Below are 14,436 nucleotides of genomic sequence, written 5' to 3'. Positions count from 1 at the left end.
CAGCCCAACTTTCCCAGCCCAATCAGGGTGCCCAGATGGTCAAGGTGAGCTGGGTGCTCCCATCCCTGGCCCAAGTGTGCATCTGCCAACGGGGGCCGTGTGAGCCGGAGCAGTGGGAGGGGATGCTCAGGGCCCCTCAGGAGAACCAGCCCTCTTCCTGCTCAGGCTCTATGGTGTGGCCATTTCCTTGGTCTGGGCCCCAATTAAAAGAGCCAAATGGAAATTGCTGGAGAGAAAGAGTGAAAGAAACAACATTTCCTGCCTGAGGAGATTAACTCTCCAAATTACATGTGAACAGAGGGGGGAGGCGAGAGGGGAAAAGGAAACCCAGTTTCCACCCCAATAAAAGCCAGTTCATTTAATAAAGGAGGAGCAAGGAGGGGGAAGGTGGCTGAAAGAAAATGAGGCTGGGGGGTGTGGAATTAGCCTTGTCAAACAAGGGGCTTTGCTGTCCCAGAACTACTTCTTTATTGTTCCAATTTTTCATGCTTACTTAGCTCTCAATGCTGCACAAGACAACAGCTCATTATTGGGGGGGGGGGGGGGGGGGGCACAGGACGGGGACAGACACGGCTGTGGCAGTACCGAGAAATGGAGGGAAAATGCAATTTTTAAAAAAGGAGTCCTTTCCCTGGGCCTTCAGCCTCTCCCCTCTTGTGGAGGAGCTGCAGACATTGTGGCTGGGAGGAGCAGGGCACTGCCAAGATGGGGAAAAAGGGTTTTCCACAACCTTTGGCACCAGCACTGGGACAGAAGCAGCTGACCCTGAAATGCCATCTAATGGCCTGGTGAGGGGGAAGAGGGTGACACAGGGGGCTCCCCCATCTCCTTGATACTCCTGAAGCCTGTCCCAGTGGCTGCTGAGGGAAGGGGGGCTGAAACAGGGCCTAGGCAGGCAGGACCAGGGGGACAAAGCCCCTCTGCCCTGTGGCCAGGCTGCTGAGTCCTTGCAGATCAGCCAGCCAAGGCACATCTGTGGCATCACTGTCTACTAAACAACATCTGCTCTGACTCTGGAAAGCGACTTCCAGCCTCCTCCCTGGGCTCCTTGTTTGTTTTCTCCCCAGGATTTTCCTGATCAGATTGGCTTGGCTTACAAAGCCAAACTCACACCAGAAAGGCGATCAGGATGTTTGTGGGTAGGGAGGTTATGCTCCATATTAGTGATGCTGCCTTATAAAGCCCTGTTTGCACAGGCTCATAACTCTCCAAAAAATGCTCCCTTTTAGGCTCAGGCACAGGGACAGCTCTAAGGGGCAGAACTGTGCAGCTGATACTTCCCACTGAGTTGCCTCTACCCCCCATGAGATCAGCACTGGGGAGAGGGCAAGCTGGAGGGCCTGCAGGGGACTGGGGGACACAGGAGCACAGATCAGGGAGAAGAGCTGTTGTGGCCAGGCTGGATGGTTTTCTGTGGTTCCTGGTAGAAACCCAGTAAACCAGAGTGCAGACTGACCTTCCAGGCAAGAGCATTCAGAGATGTCAGCCCCCAGAGGTGACAGTCCGAGCGGATCAGTTTGGGACGCTCCGGCCCACAAGGAGCACTGATAGCTCCAGTCAGAACTTGCTTGGCTCTGGTAATGGATGGAGGGATTACATTCTGTTTTCAAATGGTTTTTAATATTTACTTGCTATCCACAACTTAATCCATCATGGGATGCCCAGGTGCTCCTAAGCTGAAGCTGTTCATGAGCACTGAGACCCTGCTGTGCTGGTGTCCCCAGTAAAATTTGTGGAAGGCTTCCACAGATGAAGATGTTGGGTTTGGAGATGACATGTACCCACATTCACATGCTACAAGGTTGAATTGCCATTTCTAAGTGGAAGATGGTCAACCCTTCCAAAGCAGAAGCCTCTGGACATTCTCCAAGAGTGGAGCCAAAATACTCCCCCATTCTCCTCAGTCTGGTCGAGTTTTTCCAGTTACTGCATGCAGCTCCCATTTGGGAAGCTGGAAGTCCAGTGGGGTCTGTTCTGGGGGCAGGAGAGGTGAGGGTTCCTCAGGGTACCCTTAAGCTTCAGGGCTTTTTCCCTTCACCAGTCTGCTCAGGGACACACTGCCACCAGTGAGAGAGAAGTCACAGAGCAGGCACATTGCTTTTGGTGCCCAGGGAACCTTTGTAGCCCAAGAAGCTCCAGATGCACTGGACCCAAATCCACTCTATGGTATGCCACTCTATGGCAGAGGGTGCCAAGCTGTGGACACCCCTGTATCCCTTTTGCTCTGTGACAAGAGCTGGCTCTGGCTGCCTGGTCCAGAGCAAGCCCTGCTCTCACAACACAGTGATATAAATGCTGGAAACTTCTCAACTATTCAGAAACAGCTTATTTTCTCCAAAAATTTGAGGCATGCCTCACTTAGAGAGCTGCATTCCATCTCTCCCACCGTGGCAGTGGCAACATGTGGCAGCTTGGGCTGCAAGCCTGGGGAAAGCCCACCTGAGGGGGAGGCTGCAGCCCATGGACTATAGCCCTGCTGTCACTCTTTTCTGGAAGTGTCCCAGATCCTTTTCTGCTTGGGAATACTATCCCAGCACCCTCCCAAACCTCTGCAGCTGCAAAACCTTTTTTGAGACAGGAGATGGAGGATAAACTGGGCAATGAATGCCACGATGCCATGTGCTGGAGTAGGCTGGTGGCATTTTGCATTGGTCCCCGAGCCTGCTTGGCTTATGGCAGCAGCTCTGGGCAGGATGACAGTCCATAGGATAGATGACAAACAGGTCCAAAATGCTGGAGCTGAAGTTTTACCTGGCAGAGATTGGTTTGGCCTCCCTCACCTGCCTGCAGCAAGGCACAGCAGCAATGGGGAGGCTGGGCCTCTCTCAGCCCTTGCACCCAGCACAGGACAAGGGCTTTTGTGGGCAGCAGTGTCACTGTGCTCCCACTGCCTGTCCTGCCTGCAGCCTTCACAGCCTCTGAGGATGTCCCAGCTCCTGGAGGACACCACTGGCCTCATGCTCTGCTGCTCTGAGCAGCAGGTGCTCAGTGGGACCAAAGCTCAACCCCTTGTCAGATGCTTTTCAAGGCAGGATGGACAGACAGACAGCAGGAACCTAAAGCCAGGCTGACACCTTGCATCACTGCTCAAAACCTTGCAGGATGGTAATCCCAGCCTCTCCATGGAAAACTGCTTCTCTGAGAATTTTCCCATCCCTGCTCAAGTGTGAGCTCCAGAGACGCACATCCACCTGGGGCACAGTTCGGATTTGTGCCCATCTTCCTTGGGGACTGACACCTTCTTTTCTTCCCCCTCTCTTCTCTGCACTCTCCTCCCTCATCTCTGCCTTCACACAGTAAGGAACAAATTCCAGGGATTTTGCCTGGGGGCCCACGGAGCAGGGATGCGAGCTGGGCTCCATCTGACTGCGACCGAGTCTCTCCCCCTCACTGGAAATTGAAAGCAGAAGCTGTGGAGCGGTGACAAAAATCTGCATTACGTTATGGCAACTGGATTTCTTTTCTCTCTCTCTTTTTTTTTTTTTTTTTAGATTTTATAATACATCGTTTTGAAACTCTGCCAGTGATCATCATCAAAGCGAGAGGAGCGCCTTGGAAAGAACAATGGTGGCGAGGGTGGGGAGCAGGGTGCCGGGGTATTGATGTGTAATCCTTTTTAAAGCTGGTTCTAGAGACAGCACAGAAGATTTCTTTTTGTATTTTCCTGAAGTGCAGATACAATTCAGTCTGGTAAGGGCAGGCAGCAATGCCATAGCTCTAGATTAAAGTACTGGATTGCATTAGGGCTGTGGAGCAGTGAATCTCCCCACACTGCCTCTGGCCCCAGGAGGGCAGGGAGCGAGCAGGGAGGACAGGAAACACAGAAAGGTCCAAAACAGGAGGAGAGGAGAGAGGAGAGAAGACTACTGCTAGTGTAGAAGTGCCAGGGCTCTGGATACTGCTGGGAATCACAACCCAGAGACATCATCACCTCACAGGGCAGCAGCTTGTGTTCTGCCAGCACAGTCTCTTGGGCTCTGCCAGTGCCCCTGGCCACCCATCTGCCCCTCCATCAAAGCCCAGCCAAGCTGGAGGAAGATCCCATAGCCCCTAGTGCTTTGACATCAGGTCCTTGACCTGTGTGCCACCCTCTCTGCTCAAGCAGTCATTCCACCACTCTCATTTCCCTCATTACAAGGCCTCCTTCTTCAAGCCAAGCAAAACAAGAGACTTCTTCCAGTCCCTGCCTGCTAAACTCCTGCTGCACAGAAGAGAGGGGAATGGCACAGCACAGCACATGTCCCAGTGACAGCAAATGCTGAGAAACCCCAACGTTTCAGAAAGACAGCATGTCAGGGATGCTCAGGTGCTCCCCAGAGCCTGAGTCTCACTTACGTTCTTCTGGCTTGAAAAAAAAAGAAGGCAAGGCCCCAGAAATCAGCCATTCACAGTAATTTTCTCACAGAAGCCATATCAGAAGCCTGTAAATTGGTACAAACTCATGAGGATTAAGCTCATTATTTTGGCATCTTTGCAACATCAGATCACCAGCCCTGCCAGTTATCCAGGTGTGGGACCTCATGGGAGACTGCTGACCAGCTGGGAAGAGCCCACACTGTCATGGGACCATTTTGCATCAGCTGCTGCTGCTCTGGAGTCCAGTGATCTACAAAGCCCTGGCCTGGCTCATGCTGGCCCAGACATACTCATTCAGGCTGCCAGGCCTGGCCCATGCTTGACCTTGTTCCAGACTGGATCTTCACAAGCTGTTCCTTGCTGCTGCCATGGTAAATCAGGCTGGAAGTTCTTCTCTGTGCCTTTACCAGCAGGGTCCAGCCCTGAGGCATTTCACTCAGGCTCTCATGCTGCTACCACTGAAAGGTCCCCACATCTCCATAGCCTTGTTTCCTTTGAGGAAGGACAGAAAAAATGCTTCCTTCCTCCAAGCAACTCACAGAAAGTCCCCAGGGAGCCCAGTGTCAAGCTTGGTGCTCCAGCTCCAGGGGTGATCTGCTGTGTCCCACAGACTCCTAGCTGGGAGCAGACCTCATCCTGTGCATGCCAGGATGAGCAGAGCTGGGGGAGGCAGCCAAAGGGCTGCAGCAGGTCCAAGGCAATGGTTCAAAGCTTCTGAGACTCTCAAGCCAGGCCTTCAGAAGATGACAAATCACCTGGGCTTGCTGCTGGTGTGTGCCCAGAGAGTGCAAGTGAGGCCACCAGTGGGAAACAGTGTTCACACAGCCCACTCCTTCCAGGATGGGCACTGCCAAGGCCACCACCAACACATATCCCCAGGTGCTACATCCACACAGCTTTCAAATACCTTCAGGGGTGGGGACACCCCCAATGTCCTGGGCAGCTGTGCCAGTGCCTGACCACCCTTTTCATGAAGAAATTTCCCTGGTACCTAAATCTAAACCTTCCCTGGCACATCTTGGCTCTTTCCTCTTGTCCTGTCCCCGTTCCCTGGGAGCAGAGCCCGACCCCCCCAGCTGTCCCCTCCTGTCAGGGAGTTGTGCAGAGCCAGAAGGTTCCCCCTGAGCCTCCTTCTCTCCAGGCTGAGCCCCTTTCCCAGCTCCCTCAGCTGCTCCTTATCAAACCTGTGCTCCATACCCTTCCCCAGCTCCATTCCCTTCCGTGGACAATGCACATTAAGCCCAGATCACCTCCTCCGTGCAGCAGCCTCTCCAGTGCCACATTCAGGTGCCCTCTCTCTTTTTCTTGCCAGATCACCTAACAGCAATTGCTCAATTCCCTCACACCATGGAGAATTGCACTGCCCATCAGAAAGTGTAAATCTTTAAGCTCCAGCCCATCTCGTTAGAAGTGCCCGATGGCAGCAGCCCGGTGCTTCCCAGCTGAGGAGATAGCCTGCCAGCTAACGATGGGCTGATAATTAAGTCCAGTCCTTTCCCAATCAGCTTCCCCTACCAGTTAATCCCAACAGCAAATAATGCTGATTGACTTTGCCTTGGTCTGTAAATGCAGGACTGCTCTGTTCCAAGAGCTCCCTGCTGTCCTCTGACGAGGGGTCCCCCTGCACCCCGGGGTCTGTCTGGGTGGGGAGTAGGTGCAAAATGCCTCAGTGAGGCGCGAGCTCAGCTGGGCTTGGGCACCCCTCACAAGGTGGTGGCTGGGGGAGCAGCCCCAGCTCACCATGTGGGTGCAAAGTGAGTGTTTTGGGATGGTCCAGGAAGGCAGACCCAGGGTGGAAGATCAGAGAGGCCCCAGGCTGTGCCCTGCTCTCCATGGGGCAGCAAGCACTGATGGGAGAGACTGGCCAGAGGAGCAATTCAGCTGCTGCCACCCTGCTCTGCTCCTTCAGCACTGGGCACCAGCGTGAAGAGCTGTCCTCAGGTGAGCCCTGGTGCCCCCAGGAGATGGCCTTCGTCATTATCATTAATCCCATCATTATGTGTTCATGGCTTAGTGTCAAGGGGAGTTTTGATCCAAAGACACCCCGTCTTCCTGCCCTTAGTGAAGATGCTGTGGCAAGTCAGGTGGGGCAAATGGGGAAAGGTACCAGCAGTGGTAGCAGGTGTTTAAGGATGGTCCCAGATAACCATGGCAAGAACAGGAATCCCTTTGCATTGGCGATTTCAAACCACTGTCCTTCTCATCTTTTCATCCATCTCCTCCTGTGCACCCATTTTAACAATAGAACCCTGGGCTCTTGCCCAGAGCAGATCCCAGACCCACTACTTGTTCCTTGCACTGGGGACAGTGTCCTGAGATGCTGTGTGGGCTGTCTGTCCCCATTTCACACAGCACAGCCCCACAGCAGCAGGGCCTCCGTGGGTACAAGGGGGGCATTTGGCTCTGCCCTATTAGTAGGGGCCCTTCAGCACCCAGCATCTTCAGAAGGCAGACAGCACCAGTCACTTGTCCCTGGCTCCAACCTCGGTGACAAATGTTCTCCTGGAGACACCTTCTGCATTGTGTCAGAAAGGGTGAGGACAGGAGTGTCTCACTACAGCCAGAGATGTGCTATGCAAAGCCCCAGGCTCAAACACGGGCAGGGATCCCCGGTTGCCTTGAAAGGTTCTCCCTCTCCTTGGGGTTGTGGAGCACAAAAGAGGAGTGCTGTGACATTGTAGGAGAGTTCCTGCCACCAGCTGCCTGCTGCTAGCTGCACCTGGGTGGGAGCCTGCAGGGGCACCAGGAAGCCCAGTTTCATCCCCTCCTCACTCTCTTTGCTCAGAATTAGGACTGGTGGCATCACTGGGTGCCCTGCTCTCAGGGGGTGGTCCCTGCCCCAACACCTTCCAGGCACTGCACGGGTGGTGTTGTGTCTCGGTTCAGCTGGGGGCTGTCCTGGCCAGCTGCTCCCTGTGAGCCATCAGTGGGGAACAGCCAAGGAAAGGGCCAGGCTTTTAAAAGCCACTTTGCCTGTGCCTCGCTGGTGTCTTGCTGGGCCGTGGCTGTCACCAACGTGCGGGAAGGATCGTGTCTGTGTCCTCTCCTCCTGTCTGTGGGGCAGAGAGTGCTTGCTGCCGTCCAGTCTCGGGATCCAGCCTTCTCTCTACAGTTGGGAAGGTGCCAGTGTACTGGATGTGGGACCCCAGCAGGATGGCCACCTCCTCCCTTTCACGCTCGGCTAACTCGGAGGCTCTGGTGTCTCTGTCCCTGTGTGCCTGCGATGGCTCCCAGCCCCGCTGCCCCCCGCCCTCCTCCTCGGAGGGTGGCCAGCACAGCCCCACAGCCCTGCACACCCCTGTCCGAGAAGATCGGGCTCTCTTTAATGGTAAGCAACAGATGGGTATAGCTGGCAAGTGCGGGCTTCCAGGGCGGTGCCGTTTAATGATGTCTTTAAACATTGTGAGCGTGTCTGTCTCTCACTCGTGTCCCTTCTGCTGTGCAGTGGGGACGCCTCTCCCCAGGCCGGTGCCTTGGGAAGAGCCCTCTCGCCAGCGGGGCAGGTCAGGGAGATGAAAGCATGCCTGCGAGCCCCAGCTCCCACCTCCTAGGAGACGGACATCGCCTCCCAGCCCGGGGACAATGGCGGGGTCTGGTCCCCCCGCGTCGTCTCTAGGTGATGTCACATCGATCAGAGCAGCCGTACCGAGGGGAGGGGAACAAACACGCACACACACAAAGGAGCCCGCTTTGAAGTCCCGCGAAGGAGCGTGCCTGCGCCTCTGGGCTGCCCGAACCTCCCAGAGCTCGGGCCACGGCCGTGTGTGAACGGGCCCGGCACGGCCCGGCACGGCACGGCCCAGCTTGGCATGGCACATCACAGCCCGGCATGGCCCGGCACAGCACGGCACAGCATAGCACGGCACAGCCTGGCATGGCACAGCACGGCACAGCACGGCCTGGCACGGCACAGCATGGCACAGCACGGCACAGCCAGCGCGGGGCTGCCGGGGCGGCCACACTGGCCCCTGGAGCCCCTGAGTATGCACTGTGCTCCCAGGGTGTGAAGGGAGTGGAGGCTCCAGTTCTGTGCTCTCACCACAGCCCGGCTCCTGCCCGAGCTCTGCAGTCTGTGCCCGGGGCTGTGGATGCCAAGCCAGCCTTCCCATGGCCCGAGGGACGTCCAGGGACCCCCAGCATTCCCCCAGGAGCCACTCTGGGTTTTGGGAGTTGCTCTGGGCTGGCAGGGGAGCTACCAGCAGTGACAGGGATTCACTTGACCCCCCCAGAAACAGGGCTCCAGTTTTAGACAGTAATTAACCACCCTTGGGTTCTGTGCATTTCTTTCCTGATGAACCAGTTTTCTCCCCAACTGGCGGGCTTGGGAGATGATCCAGTGAAAGCAGAAATGGGTGTTGCATCACAGAATCACAGACTGACAGAATGGGCCAGGTTGGAAGGGCCCACAGTGGCTCATCTGATCCCACCTCCCTGCTCAAGCAGGGTCATCCCAGAGCCCATGACACAGGATTGTGTCCAGATGGTTCTGGAACCTCTGGGCAGCCTCTTCAGTGCTTGGTCCGTGCAAAGTTCTTCCTCATGCTCAGGTGAAACTTCCCGTGCATCAGTTTGTGCCTTGGCCTCTGGCACCATTGCTGGCCCTGGAGCAGAGCCTGGACCCTGCCCAGAGCCCTCCCTGCAGGCAGGGATAGACATGGATGAGGCCCCTCTCAGACATCTCTTCCTGAGGCTCCTCCAGCATTTCCTTGTAAGAGCAGAGGATTTGGTGGGAAGACATCATCTGAGTGCTGCCTATGCTGACTGCTGCCATAACCGAGCCTGGTGCGTGACCACTTCAGCAACTTGTGAAGAATATGGGGAATATTAAAATGCTATGGACTATATGTACCAGTGACTGGCTTTGCCAGCAATTTTTTTCCCTGGCTGTGCAGAGCAGTGGTTCCCACCCACAAAAGGAACATGTAGCACACATTACCCTATAGCCCATCTGCCTTGCTCTCCCTTCAAGCCAACATTGCTGCACTGATGGCATTACTGGAGTCACCTGGATCCTTCCAGCTGGCTACTGCAAGAGGAAAAACACATGAAATCCCCATGGGGCAGCTTGGGCCAGAGCTTTGGTGCCCCAAAGCAGTAAGATGAGCTGTGGTGCCTCAGAAAGCTGAACAGAAGAGCTGTGAGGAGCTGCTCAGGCCTGCAAGAGGAGCACATGGAGCAGGAGCAGGGACTGCAGGCTGGACAAGCTCTCATGCATTGAGAGCTGTGTCCCCAGCAGAGTTCTGTGCTGGTGGGGTGGACAGCATTTCCTATTGACTTCAGAGCTCATCTCAGAGGCTGCACCTCCTCCTCAGAAAATAACTCACTGATTGGTATAATTTTCACTCATTTTACACACCCACTAAATGCCACATTAGTGCCAACCACCAGGTTTCCAAACTCCACCCAGAGCATAACTTCTGGCCTTGGTCACATCACAGCTGAACAAAGCAAAAGAAACTGTTGGCTCCAATTTTTAAAAAGTGAGTAATTGTTTTCAGCATCTTCTTTTTAATTAAAAAATTAGGGATCAACCCAAAAACACACGAGAAGAATTCAATTTTTAGAGAGAGCAATGCACTTGTCATCCAGAAAAATGAGACAGCAGGCATCTAAAAATAGTGTTCTCCTGAACTTTGAAAATCTGTGCTCATTTGTGCTGGTTTTCTTCTGCTCCAGCTACACACGTGAAGCCATCAAAACCTTTTCTCGGCTGCAGTGTTTGGGCAGCAGTTTAATCCAGAGCCCAGGAGCAGGGGCTGGCAGCTGCTGGGGGCTGGCAGCCGAGCCCTGCTGGCAAGCAGCCTCTGCAAACCCTGGCTGCAGAGTTTGGTCACAGTGTTAAACACCCATGAAAGTGGCAGTGATATTTAAAAATAAGGATTTTTCTTTATCTTCTGAAGAGAGCCTGGCCTGGCCTGTGTTGTTGCAGCCCCTCATGAGCTAGGTGATGCTGCAGCAGCTCCTGCAGTGGGGAAGGATGATGTTCATGCCAGGAGCTTCTGGCTGTGCCAAGCCAGCAGCAGACCCATTGTGACCTGACTGCATCCCTTCTCTTCCAAAGCTCTCTGGATAAAGGACATACCTCAGCTGGGCTGAGCGTGCCTTGGGAACACAGGTTTGGTGGCACCCACAGTTTGGCCATGCTGCCATCCTTGCTGGTGGAGTCAGGAGGGTGCAGCTCTTTCTGCACTCACAGTGTTGCAGATGTGCCCACATGGCACAGCACACTTTTAATTTGTAAAGCATCTTCCAGAGCATCTCCACCTTTAAATAATCCCCTTGGAAGCCCAACAGGGCATTCTTTGCAGCCAACCAAACGACAGTACCATCTTTTGTGTTAGGTCTGCTGCCTCACATCTGGAGGAGATGAGACACCAAATACAAGAACCACATCATACAAAGGAAAACACCAACACCACTATGTACACCTGTGGCCTGAGAGGATAGGAGGAAAAAGACATGAAAGAATAAGAGAAAAGACATGAAAGAATAAGAGAAAAGACATGAAAGAATAATCAAACATTTAAGCAAAAGCTGTAGGGCATCTGAAAAGGAAATCTTCAAGTACCCTCACATCTTCTTCTGTAGAGCTCCTCTCTGATAAAAACACAGAGCAAAATTGCCCCTATACAATGGCAAGCACCCACTAACCCACTGATGGAAAACCCCTGGGCTTTCATTTTCCACCCAGCAGGTACACTTCTTTGGCATCTTGGATATCAAACATTCTTGAGGCAGCACAGTGAAAACAGACTCAGCTCACAAATGGGGGATGTTTTGGGGCTGCAGTAAACACCAGTGCTACTCCCTTTTGGGGACTTCTCCTCCCCTCTCCGTAACCCAGACTGCACCACAAAGTAGCAGATGCTGGCACTGCTGCAATTTATTTTAATTCCAACCCCTGCATCTTTTTCTTCCTTTTTTTTTTTTTTTTTTTTTTCTTTTTTTTTTCTTTTTTTTTTTTTTTATTTTGCGTGTGTCTGGGTAAATTTAGTTCCCATAAAAGTGAAGGACTGTCAACACCAGCTTTGGAGCCAACCATACTGTCGGCAGCTGTTGTGCGGGCTGTGCACACAAAGCCCCTGAGAGCACCTCGGGCTGTCCCCCAGCCCCCACACAGCCCCTCAGCAGCTCCAGCTCATGACCCCTTGGCTCTGTCCCGTGGTCCAGAGCCCCTGCTCAGCTTGGATCACACAGCCCTGCCTCCACTCCTCCCAGCCACCCCATCCCTTCCGCCTGATCCCCCCTCATCCCACAGCCAGGCTGCTCCTCCCAAGCTCCCTGTCCTCTCCCGTTTCCCACAACCTTCCAAGGGGACAGCCAGCCACAGGCACCATCCCTGTGGCCAAGGCAGTGCTGCAAGGCAGCTGGAGAGGGACAGGACATGGTCCTGCTGAGGGAGCTCTCCTTGCACAGGGATGTCACCAAGGGAGCTGCACATGGCCAGATGGAGGAGAGTCCTGCAGCACTCTCCATTCCCACCCTCTGCCCTGATCCTCCCCTGTGCATCCCTTGGCTCCTTCTGGGCACCAGAGGAAGCTCAGTGGGGGTTTCCTCCCACCTGGATCTCTGCCACCGTGGGTTTCCCATGTGCAGCCTCCTGAAGGCAGGGCAGGGGCTCTGCAGGCAGCAGCCCTTTGACACCTGCTCTTCCATCAGCAAAATTCAAGTATTTTCTTGGAGTTTCCTGTGGAACAATGTCTGGAGACATTTGGGAGGAACATGCCCTCTGCAGTGGGGAGCAGCAGCTCTTGGGCTTGGGGTCACTTCTGCTCCCCAAGCAGCACCACCTCCAGAGCCCCGTGGAAGCAAATTGCTTGTTATTTGGATGCTGAGGGACCCCATCCCCACCGTGGGCAATCCAAGGGGGACCTAAGGGCTGAGATCCTCTCTCCACTTCCCCACAGCTCCAGGATGACAAGGGGATCTGTTCTTCTCCCCTGAATCATGGAAAGAGAGTTTCCCCCTCTTTAAAGCCTGAGGGAACACTTTGTTTACACGCTGCTCTTCAAATGGAGAAGTTTGGAATTGATGTTGGATGTGCTTTGTGTGTTGATGGACCTTTGCTGGTTCCTTCCTGCTCCTCTCTGTGCAGGAGACCCCTCAGCACAGCACTGCTGGCATTGCCCACACATGCTGCTGCATCTCTCTGCCCCTGGTGTGCCAGTTCCTCTGACTGCCCCTTGGCCTTGCTTACCCATGGCATCACATCATCTCATCCCTCCTGTGCACTCCTGGCCCTGCCTGGGTGCCAGATCTTGACTGGGGTTAAACCACAACGCCAGGGCTGCAGGATCTGCAGAACAGCCTGCAAGGTCTGGACATCTGGGCTTCCTCCATGCATGGAAATCTAGTTGTCCAAGGCCAGGGATCCTTGTTGGGGGCTCTTCTACAGGTGGCAGACTGAATGTCCAGCAGAGAGTTGAAATTTCTTGGGGTATGGCCAGAGGGACTGTGAGACCCCAGTGAGCAGCACAACCTTTGCTTTGGACTTGTACCAGCAAGCACTGGGCACAGAGCATCCAAGCCTGCTCTGCACCCCACATCCCTTCCCCAGCTCCTAAGCATATCCAGCAGGAGGCCCCAGAATCTGTCTCAGGATCTACTGTGTGGGTGAGGAGGCCACAGAGGAGCCCCCAGGCTGGAGCAGGTTTGTCCTTCCAGTGAACTGCAGTTCCACAAGGACATGGTCTGCTGGTCTCCAGTCCCTCCAAGCTGCTCCTGAGCTGTCCTGGCCAAGGACTCATCCTGCTCCTGATCCACTGGGACGTCAGCTGCTCAGACAGCCGGGCTGAGCTCCATCACCCTGTCCTGCTCTGCTGGAGCCTTCCCCAGGCAGCACCTCCAGCCACCCGCGGCCTCCTGCAGCCCCTGGCTCCGGCTGTGACACAGCCCCCTCCATCTCCAGCCATCCCCTCAGCAGCAGGGGCTCACTCAGGAGCCAGGGGGCAGCTTGGGGGTCTGGCAAGGTGCCATGCTTGCCAGGGACCAGCACAACTTCCCCTTGCTTGGAGACGGCTGGGAAGCGGTTAACACTTTGGTACTGGATTGATTTCTCCTGGAAGGAAGTGTCCTCACACTGAAAAAATGCAGAAATAACAGGGTTCGGGTGGGTGGTTTTTTTGTTGGTTTTTTTTGTTGGTTTTTTTTTTTTTTTTTTTTTTTTTTTTTCCTGTGTTCTATTTTTTTTTTTTTTTTGGGGGGGGGTGGGTTGGGTTTGTTTGTTTGTTTGTTTTAAATAACTATTCTTTTTTTCTAGCCGTCTGTGCCACTTGCAGCTAATCGGAGAGAGGATGATGCTGGATGGGGGGATCATTGGGTTTGGGACCAGTACTGCATTTGCAGTGTACAAAACAAGGGAGGACATCTGTCCCCAGTGGAGTATTACGCACAGGTCCAGGATTTTAGCACTGTGCTCATGTCCAGTGCTGTCATTACAGATGCACAAAGCAGAGATGGTCATGCACAACCCTGTGTTCCCTCCTCCTTGCTGTCTGCCTTGTCTGCATCCACCATCCCACTGCCCATGGTCTTGCTATTCCCAAACCTTTGAGTGCTCTCCAGCCTCCTCCAGCCTTCTCCCATCCCTTTTCCTGCCCATGGATGCTTTGGGGAAGCTACAGGCAGGAGCCAAAGGCTGCTCCTTCACACCTCTCCAAAGGAGAACACCTTCCTGGGCCGAATGAGGGTCTCCAAGCCTGATTCAGGGACAGCCCTCAAAGGCTGGACTCATCTAGATAAAATGTGATCACAGACAGCCTCCTGCCAAGGGCTAGATGTGTGTGGTGCTGCAGCTTGTCCCTTTGGTGAGCTGGCTGTGCTCCCTGATAGCAGCAAGAGGGAATTTTTGTCACAGCCCAGTGACAAACATGCCAGGCTGGTCTGCCAAAGAGAATCTGGGTGCTCTGCTGGTGTTTCCACAGGGATAACTCAAACTGGAGCAGAGCGGCAGAGCCACTGGCTTGGGAATGGCTGCTGAGAACATCCCTAGGGAGCTTGTGGAGGGCAGGAGGCTGTTCCTGCCAAGACCCAGCCCTGCCAGGAAGATGGAAATGTTGTACTGAGCCTACTAATAGGATG

Source organism: Oenanthe melanoleuca, chromosome 14, assembly GCF_029582105.1.
Source record: "Oenanthe melanoleuca isolate GR-GAL-2019-014 chromosome 14, OMel1.0, whole genome shotgun sequence".
NCBI lineage: Eukaryota > Metazoa > Chordata > Aves > Passeriformes > Muscicapidae > Oenanthe > Oenanthe melanoleuca.
The sequence above is the reverse complement of the archived record's forward strand: the minus strand, read 5'-3'. Positions refer to the sequence as shown.